Below are 8670 nucleotides of genomic sequence, written 5' to 3' on the forward strand. Positions count from 1 at the left end.
AAAAAAAAAAAGTAGAGCTGTGTATGAATGTAAATCAGAGTGACCTTTACCATTTCTTCAACTCGCAAAGAAAAGCTATCACATTTTAAGGAAAGAGTAGTCTCCATTAAGGGAAGAGACAACCAGCCCTTTAGGTCAACTTTAATTTTAAGACCAGAATATTAAATACTCCTTTTGATTATGAATTGTATTAAAATGATTAAAATCTTCTAATAAAAAAAATCCTAATCCCAGCCCTGCTGTTATATAAATATATATGGTTCACAGTGTCTCAGCACAACTTAACATTTGTAATACAGTACATAATTTATTAAAAATATAATCTAACTACATAATATAAATTAATTGAAACTCAAATATACACTTCTACCATTCTACTGATATAAAAGAATTTCAGTAAAACCACTGATTGTTTTAGCCTTTTACATCTTGTCTGATCACATGACAAATTCTACAACATAAAAGCATCTTGAACTCAAGAGAACTTCATCAGATACTATAATAGATGAGTGACAAAAGCTACAGGCAGAAATCTTAATATTTTCCTGAAGTATCTTTGTTACTATTTATAAACATTTCTTCTGTTGCTGTAACACAAATAGGAGACATATGCAAATAGATAAAACACCAATTTTAGGGGTTTTTATGTTTTAAAATGATCTTTGCATTATGTAGGATTTTTCCCTCAGATCACTTTAATAGTCTTCTGAGAGACAAGCTGCAATCCCCATTTGGCTCATCACATTATGTGCTTGTATTAAGTTTTGCATTAAATCCCAGTGCCATCTATAACTTACTACTAATATCTTTACACCACTGAGGCTCTGATATTTGATGAAAAGCCCCCGAAACCTCACCAAGGGTCTCATCAAATCAGGCAAGCCTCACTTTCCCATGTATTTACCAACTGAAGCATATGTTCAAGTAAACCCAGTTTGAGGAGTCCATGGTTGATTAACCAGCTATGCAGAGTTTTCTCAACCTATTGTTTCTAGCAATACAGCCAAAATTCTATGAAATGGCACCCCTTGATGTTGTGCTTGAATATCAGTGCTTTACCTGAATAGAATCAAAATGGTATCTCTGTCACGTTAATTCCTTACTTCTTGCTTATCGCAATACATCTAAAGAAATGAAACTTACTGAATCAAGTTTAATGACATAATAAATTCTTCCCTTCAGACAATGTTGAGGCTTAATTCACTAGTGCACTTTAAAGCCTTTGCCTTTAGCATCTGATGGGTCATTAGTCTGTAATCCAACAGCTGGCCTGTTTGGAATCTAAACTAAATCAGCAAGTACCATATCAGTAGTTTCTGAAATATGACTGGCAGGTCAAGTGGCCTCAAAAAGACTGCCTGGGGCAGTTAAAACTAGGATAGGGTATGACTGAAAAAGAACCAGTGATGAATCTGGAAGCATGTACTCAATAAAGACTTTATTCATTCTAAGTCACTAAACAGCAGTTCTTCAAATGACTTGACTTATATTTTTGATGTTTTTAACCAGTAGGTCATGCAATAAAATTGTCCTGTATGTGCCAATAAGCTTAACACACAGATCATTGACTTGCATGCTTGGGCATATTTTATTTATATTTTTCCCCTCAAGTTTTTCCATAGCAGCCTGAAATAAGCAATAGAATCACCGTTGTGTGAGAAAATGTGTAATCTAGTGGTCTTAAATCACAGAACATTCAAAAGCAGAAAGTTTGATGAAAGACCTTTTTGTCCTAAAAGAAACTGACATGCTAGTTCTTACACCTGCAAAGTCACAATCTTGAGATGCTACTAATAATTAGAGCTTGCAGCTGAATATTTCTCACATTAGGTATTAAAAATAGCCCTTATGCAACCATTTTAGTGGTTTTCAATACAAGCCAGAAAACCAAGTCTGCTTCGGAATTTCAGTTGGAAATTGGAAATCACGCTATGCTCATCTCCATCACCCGCCACTACAGCACATGCTGAACACTCGTGAGATTTAGTTCAAAGTCCACTTCAGTCAATTGACCCCAGTGCTATTTAGATCAGGCACTTAATCTGTACATTGCACTTGTATAATCAGTAACAGCTTAGTTAGAGGACACATTTCTTTTTTTCCCCCACCCATCATTCCCCAGATTCAACGAAACATTTCCAAACCCCTCAAAATAAAAGACTAGCACTTTCGGTGAATACGGCTTGTCATATGCTACAGTCGTGATCTACGTGATATTTGCAGTTAAAAAAAAACAACCAACCAACCAAAAAAAAACCCAATATATAAACACAAACCCCACATGACAACAGCAACAAAAAAAAAACCACAAACACAACCAAACAGCAACCAAAAAAAAAAAAAAACACCCACAAAAACACCCTACACCAAAAAAAAAAAAAAAAACCACACTTTGGCTCCCAAAAGATGCATTTTCTCTGCTGCTCTCCTAAGTTTCAACTCATGCCACAGCAGTTTCTCAGTGGGCACAGAGGACACTGACACTAAGCAGGGGGTGGAAAGAGAAGATAATTCTTGCATCAAAGTCCATTTTACTTACTTTTTAGATACATTTCTTCATTTACAATAATGTCTGCAGTATAATGACATTTAGAAATAGTTAACAGGATAGGACAAACCCACTCTGTGGTAGCTAAGCTACCAAGTGTATCACAACCCTACAAAGGGTCCTACTGATTTCCATATGACACAGGTATCAATAGGCAGATGTTCCAGAGAACAAAAGTACCAGAAAACAGTTGTAAAGCAACTTTAAATACCACAGTACTGGGGGAAACTTCAGCTACCTGGCCAGTTCCTTAAATCAATGCCTTGCACTGTAGGTCTGTGGTGAGAAAACAGTTCCCAGCAAACCAAGTTGTAAATTATCACAAAGAAATCCACTTCTACCCTCATTACATATCACCAAGAGAAAACACAGTTAGGAAACAGAACATGAGTTTGTGTTATGAACTGTAGTCCAGAGAGTTACCCCACTGCCCGTGAAATACCAAAACACACAGATTCAAGATTTGGACAAAATCACCTCAAATCCCCACACCCACTACAGAGGACGTGTGGGACAGTAGGCCACAGTCAACCTTTTTGATAGTCACCTTTCAAGAAGCAGTCATGAAATCCAGCAGGGTAAACCCCCAAATATCCCCAGTTAGAAAGATAACTCATTTCCAGATCCAGCTTGCTCAAAGTTGTCTACAGATTAATTTAAATATGCATTAAGCACACTGTGCAACAGAGGCAAAATTACTTATTGCTTTAAGCATGCCCATGCTATTTTAAAATAGGCTGGCCGTCATGAGCATTTCTCCTATTATCTTTGGTGACATTTAATCAGTGCTTAAATGTTGAAAGCACAAGGGAAAGAAATCAGGTTATATATTTGGGAAGGCAACTCTTTACAAATTAGGCTCATTTTCAAAAGTATACTTAACCAGTTGCTCACTGACTAAGCAAACATAGTTAGCACATATGTTTTCCTTCCTGGTAAGAGAAAAGTCACAAGATTGCCCAGGCAGGGCCAGATCCTTTCTGGGGACATGCTGGCAAAGCCAAATTCAAATTCTCAGAAGATTCAGACCAATAACTTCAGCCTCTGTGCTATACTATTCCCTTTTCCTCCATCTCTCACACACACTGCAGAGGTAGAAGGTGTATGTATAAAAATTATACTTTTTTTTTCTTTTTTAAATTTATTATTGAACTATCAAAGGCACTCTGTCATTTGGGATCTCCCTCCACCTCCAGCCTTTGTATCCCAAGGTACTTCAGTAACAGCAGTAAGTGAGCCTAAAATGCCAACTTGAGATTTGCATTGTAAATGGCATATACAAAGAGAGATGTTTTAAACTTTGGTTGATCTAGCATATCAAAGATCTTTTTCTCTCTTTTTCTAAGCTACTTCAGTGACTGTATTGAAGTGAACTGAAAGGATTAGCTTGAAAGTGGCAAGAAATCTGGCATGCAAAGAAAAATCCCTCCCCCCCCCATTTTGGTTGAACTCTTCATTATATGGAGGCCCCTTTCCTCTTCTGAAACACATTTTTCTCTCAGTCTCTCTCATGCTATCCCGTGCTGTGTCAATACCAAACAAGGTGAAAATATAAAGCATGCAAAAACAGCTCCCAGCATCAGTTTTTTCAGCCCCTGTTCGACCTTCTGCATTGCTAAACTGAGCACCGGAGTGAAGATTACAACACATTTGTTCGTTATTTCCTCTTTAGCTGGAGCTAGCAGTAAATCCAGTGATACTAATGGCCTTTGCCTCTCCCACACTTTATCCTGAGATGCTTCTCTAAAGCACAGACCATTCTTGTGACCACGGCACATGTTGCAGAAACACGTACAGAGAATGTTCTCCTCTTCCCAAGGAAATCACACGCTGTTTTCACTGCTTGTGGTGTGGTTAGCAGAGTCCTGCTCCAGTGATTTCTATCTGGGAAAAATGAAACAGCATGGAAAAGTCACCAGGGGAAGAAGAGCAGAAGGAATGACTCAGCTCTGAACCTGAATTCAGACGAAAATGAGTAAGAGCTCCCAAAATCAAAAAAAAAAAAAAAAAAGAAAAAAAAATCATGACCACTGATACCAATTCTCCATTCAAACAAGTTTCTATTTAGAAAGTTTGCAAGTCAGAATATTCTTTAGCAATATTGGCTGTTTTGCAGCTCCCTACCTAACCTTATGTCCCTTTCTTTTTTTTTTTTTTTTTGGGGGGAGAGGTGTTTTTGGGGTGGGTTTTTTGGTTTGTTTTGGTTTTTTTATAAAAGCAAACCAGCTGCATTTACTTTTCGAAATGAAAGCCCCTTATTTTTACTGGCAGGTTCAGTGACAGTCCTACCCAAACAACCAGTATCTCCTAGATAACAGTTTCAAAAGTGGGCTCCCAGCCTGTATTCGATAAAAGGTGTAAGGTCTGAGGAGAAAGAAGGGGCCAGTAGGCAGAGGCAAGGGGAAGGATTTGGGTTTCCAGTGCTGGGGCTGAAAACAAGAAGTCAGCTGAGTCAGAGCCACAGTGCCGCCTGTTTACAGACTAAATCATTATACCCATCACAGAAGTTTTGCACTGATCACCTAGTCCAAGCCCATTCCCCTTACGTCAGTGACTTCAGAGCAAGATCAGACAGACATGTAGTAGGAAAAAAGCCAATTCAGGACAGTGTAATTCCCACTTCCTCAACTAACCTGCTTGCACCAGGAAAGCCCCAATGCTTCTGGTGGTAGTGGTGCATTTTCAGTCCCACTGCCGAACGCCATGAATGTGAGGACAGACCATGGGACAGCTAGGGTACCCAAAATATAGGGAACATTATTGCAAATATAGCCAAATACAACTTACAATGACATATCACTGGAATAGTCTTTGATGCATGGTTTCTAGAAGTTGATTTACCAGCAACTAATTACTGGAAATACTAAGGGGCTTTCTTTATATCACATAAGCTACAGTAGATACTCTATTCCTCAGTGCTGATGATGTGGGCATTCTGTCAAAGCTGAATAGCTGCCTACTGACCCTTCCTCTTCATCAAGGAGAACTTGCTCACATCCTAAACTAAAACTGTGCTGGCACCAGCTGGCAGGCATGCTCATGAACCTACAAAACCCACCCTGAAGACAAGCAAGACCTCTGAAACCTGCAGAAGCAAGACCAGAATTTTTCCTTCATTCCAAGATTAACTGCAGAAGAGTGCTACAACAGCTATTCATCAACACCATCACCTAAAAGCCTTCCTTACTGCATATATCAACATGTCTAGGGCTGCAACTAATATGAGAGGCACCACCCTATAAAAAAGAATTAAAAGGAAGAAACCATCAATAACAAGCACCAAGTCAGCTGTATCAAGCTAATTTTTTTAATGCAAAGATTTGAAGTAAATACAGACTCAGAAAAAGGTCATCTTTTTAATCTTCTCCTGATAAATCTAAACTGATTTAATATTTTACATTTATTTCAAGTAGTCTTAAAGAGATAAATGAAAATAATTTTCCAAAACACCCAGGAAAGTGACACAAGCCTGTGATCTCACAAAGGCTATATGGACGCTGAGCCACACATAAAATACTTTGTGAATGGTAAGTTCAGCACACAGACTTCTCAGAACAAAGTAAAGTCAAATAAAAGACTGGTTGTGTTAACAGCTATATTTACTTTTGTTGTTGCTTTATTCAACCTTCCCATAAGACATTATATAGGTAATTAGTTGTATGGGTGCTTGGAGAGGAGAGCCCGCCTTCTCTATACAACTGGGTCAGCCTGATCCTGATGACAAAAATGAGTAATAAAAAGTTTAACACTGTCTGAAACAATCCTGGATTTCATTTAATCTCCCTCCTAGTACTAAAAATAACAGAGAGCTATAAAATCTCAGATGGTGCATATTGCAAGAGATGCCATTTAATCTTGCTGATGAGAAAAAAAAAAAGGCAACAGACCCCTTTCTCAGATTCTCAACATTCTTTTCCCCTGCACTGTTGGAATATGCACCTACTTCCTTGAATTAACAGATCTCTGAATAACACACATAGGGGCTATTTCCCTACACATAAACATGCCTTCTCTGTTCACAAAAGTATAACTGGCTTTGGGAAGAAATATAAGAGCTGCTAAAGCCAGTAAAGTAATTTCCTTAGCTACACATATGGCTTCTAAGTTTAATAGCAATTATGTCATTTTTATATATGATTCACTTGATGTTGTTTTTATGTGAATCATTTGACATATATAACTTCAGCAGATTTCTTAAATAAGCATATCACCAAAGACTAAATTACTAATCAATTAACCAATTTCTCCTCCTTCTTTCCCCAAGTTGGCATGCAATTCAGAGAGAAGACTAAACTTAGAAATTCGGCAGTAGAGGCACTTTGAGAAAGTGAGGTTTGATAAACCATAGATTTTTATTTTGAGGGAAGGAAGCAGATCGAAGAGCAGTAAAATGGGGACCACAGCAAACACACACATAAAAAAGACTTTGTCTTCATCTCTCTACCTGGTGTGACCTGGAAAGCATCTCTAGAGCACACGAGGTTTCTCCAGCACCCCAAACATGGTGCAGCTACCCTGTGCACAGCTCATGGGGCTGCAACCCTTTATCCTTCCCTCATAGGAGCAGTAGCACAATTGTGGCCACGAACACCTGCAATTCAGCACTTGAGCAGGTGCAGCAGGAACACAGACACCCCCAAATACACAAGATTTTAATTTTCACTTCTCTTCTTGCTGGGGATAACAGGGGAGGCCAGTGCTGCAGAAGGAACAGGGAAGGAAACAGCCCAGTCAGAGAGGTGTTTACAGTTTTCTTGCCTGCCGTCCTTGTGTTCTCACCACAACACACACCCTTCTTTCCAGAAGAAATGTTATACCCTGCAACACCCCTTCCTCATTTTCAAACCGTTCCCTGCCCTGGCGCTCAGTAACCTGCACCTTGGTCACAGGCAGCAAAAGAGCTCTTCCTTCCTTTTCCCTGTGGGTACACAGCTGGGCATCCCCTTCCAGTCTATCAGATCAGCTCCCTCTACTATTAGGATCAACAACCAGCAAGGTTTTCTTTTTCCAGCTTAACTGTTTTTAGCATATTTCCATTAGCTCACAGTTCAGCATACAGAAAGGCAAAATACCTGACTCATTGCATTTACAGAGCTTGAATGAAGCAGGCACAGGCATTTTCCACATGGCTGTTACTTTGCTTGGGGAACAGGCATCTCTCAGAAGAAAAGTTGCTTCTCTTGCTCAAAAATAGCACTAAAACTAGTTGCAATGCCTTCAACGTCAACTGCACGCAATGGCTCCACACTTACAACAATTTTACATCAATTATTCTTTTCCTTCTTATAAGCCCCACTAACAAATACAGGAGTCCTCACTTGTGTACAGAAAGAAGAGATACCAGCTCACAGAAACTATTCAGAGCAGCTATGTACTTTGACTAGTATCAAAACAACAATTAAGCGCACATGATATAATCACACAAGTAAAGGCACTAACTCCTTCAAGGCAACACTATTTGCTTGCTTTATTTAAGAACATTCAAGAGATTTGTTTGAAGAAACCAAAGCAAACAGCAAGACCAGAGGTCAAACACTAAACATCCACAAGACCAACCACTCAAGCCTTTTCCAGCACAAAAAGGAAAGCCAAATTTCACTGTTTAGTTTTTAAACTCAAAGAGATCACAAGCTGTCACAGCACATTACCTCAGCTTTGTTGTTCCATCTCCAGTCAATGTTTTTACCCTCAAAATGACTTTACTCATTTTTTTTTCTTCTCCCCTTCTTTCCTTCCTTGACCCAAAAAAAGAGAGAACCCAGCTTCTCTACTAGCCACCTCCTTGTTATCAAGCCCAAATGAAGGCAGCTGTGATGATGCAAATGGAGAGGAACAGCCTCACCTGTGACAGCAGCACACCTTGGCCAGCAAACTTCATTAATATTGAGCTAAGTGTTGAGACTTTCCTCCACCATGCATTAAGGAGGTTCATGAAAGTCCATAAGCCAAGCCATCTAAATTGGCAAGTGAGACATGTGAGGCCTACATGTGCACATCTACTGAGACCAGTAATAATCTTCCTCCTAGGATGAACAGGCATCCTAATCACATATTTCTGTTATTCATGGTAGTTACATATAGCTTTGACTAAAGGTAAAAATACCTACTCAGATGTGGAAGAG

General features: G+C 39.0%; 1 long non-coding RNA gene across 1 annotated transcript; it reads right to left on the reverse strand.

The window, feature by feature from the left end:
- Positions 1-1423: 1423 nt before the first annotated feature.
- LOC136011200 (uncharacterized) lies at positions 1424-8318 on the reverse strand. Its single transcript, XR_010611282.1, has 3 exons — positions 8197-8318; positions 5182-5279; positions 1424-4432 (listed from the first exon to the last, which is right to left on the reverse strand). It is a non-coding gene; the product is annotated as an uncharacterized LOC136011200 (long non-coding RNA).
- Between the last annotated feature and the right edge of the window lie 352 nt (positions 8319-8670).

Source organism: Lathamus discolor, chromosome 3 (genome assembly GCF_037157495.1).
Source record: "Lathamus discolor isolate bLatDis1 chromosome 3, bLatDis1.hap1, whole genome shotgun sequence".
Taxonomy (NCBI): Eukaryota; Metazoa; Chordata; class Aves; order Psittaciformes; family Psittacidae; genus Lathamus; species Lathamus discolor.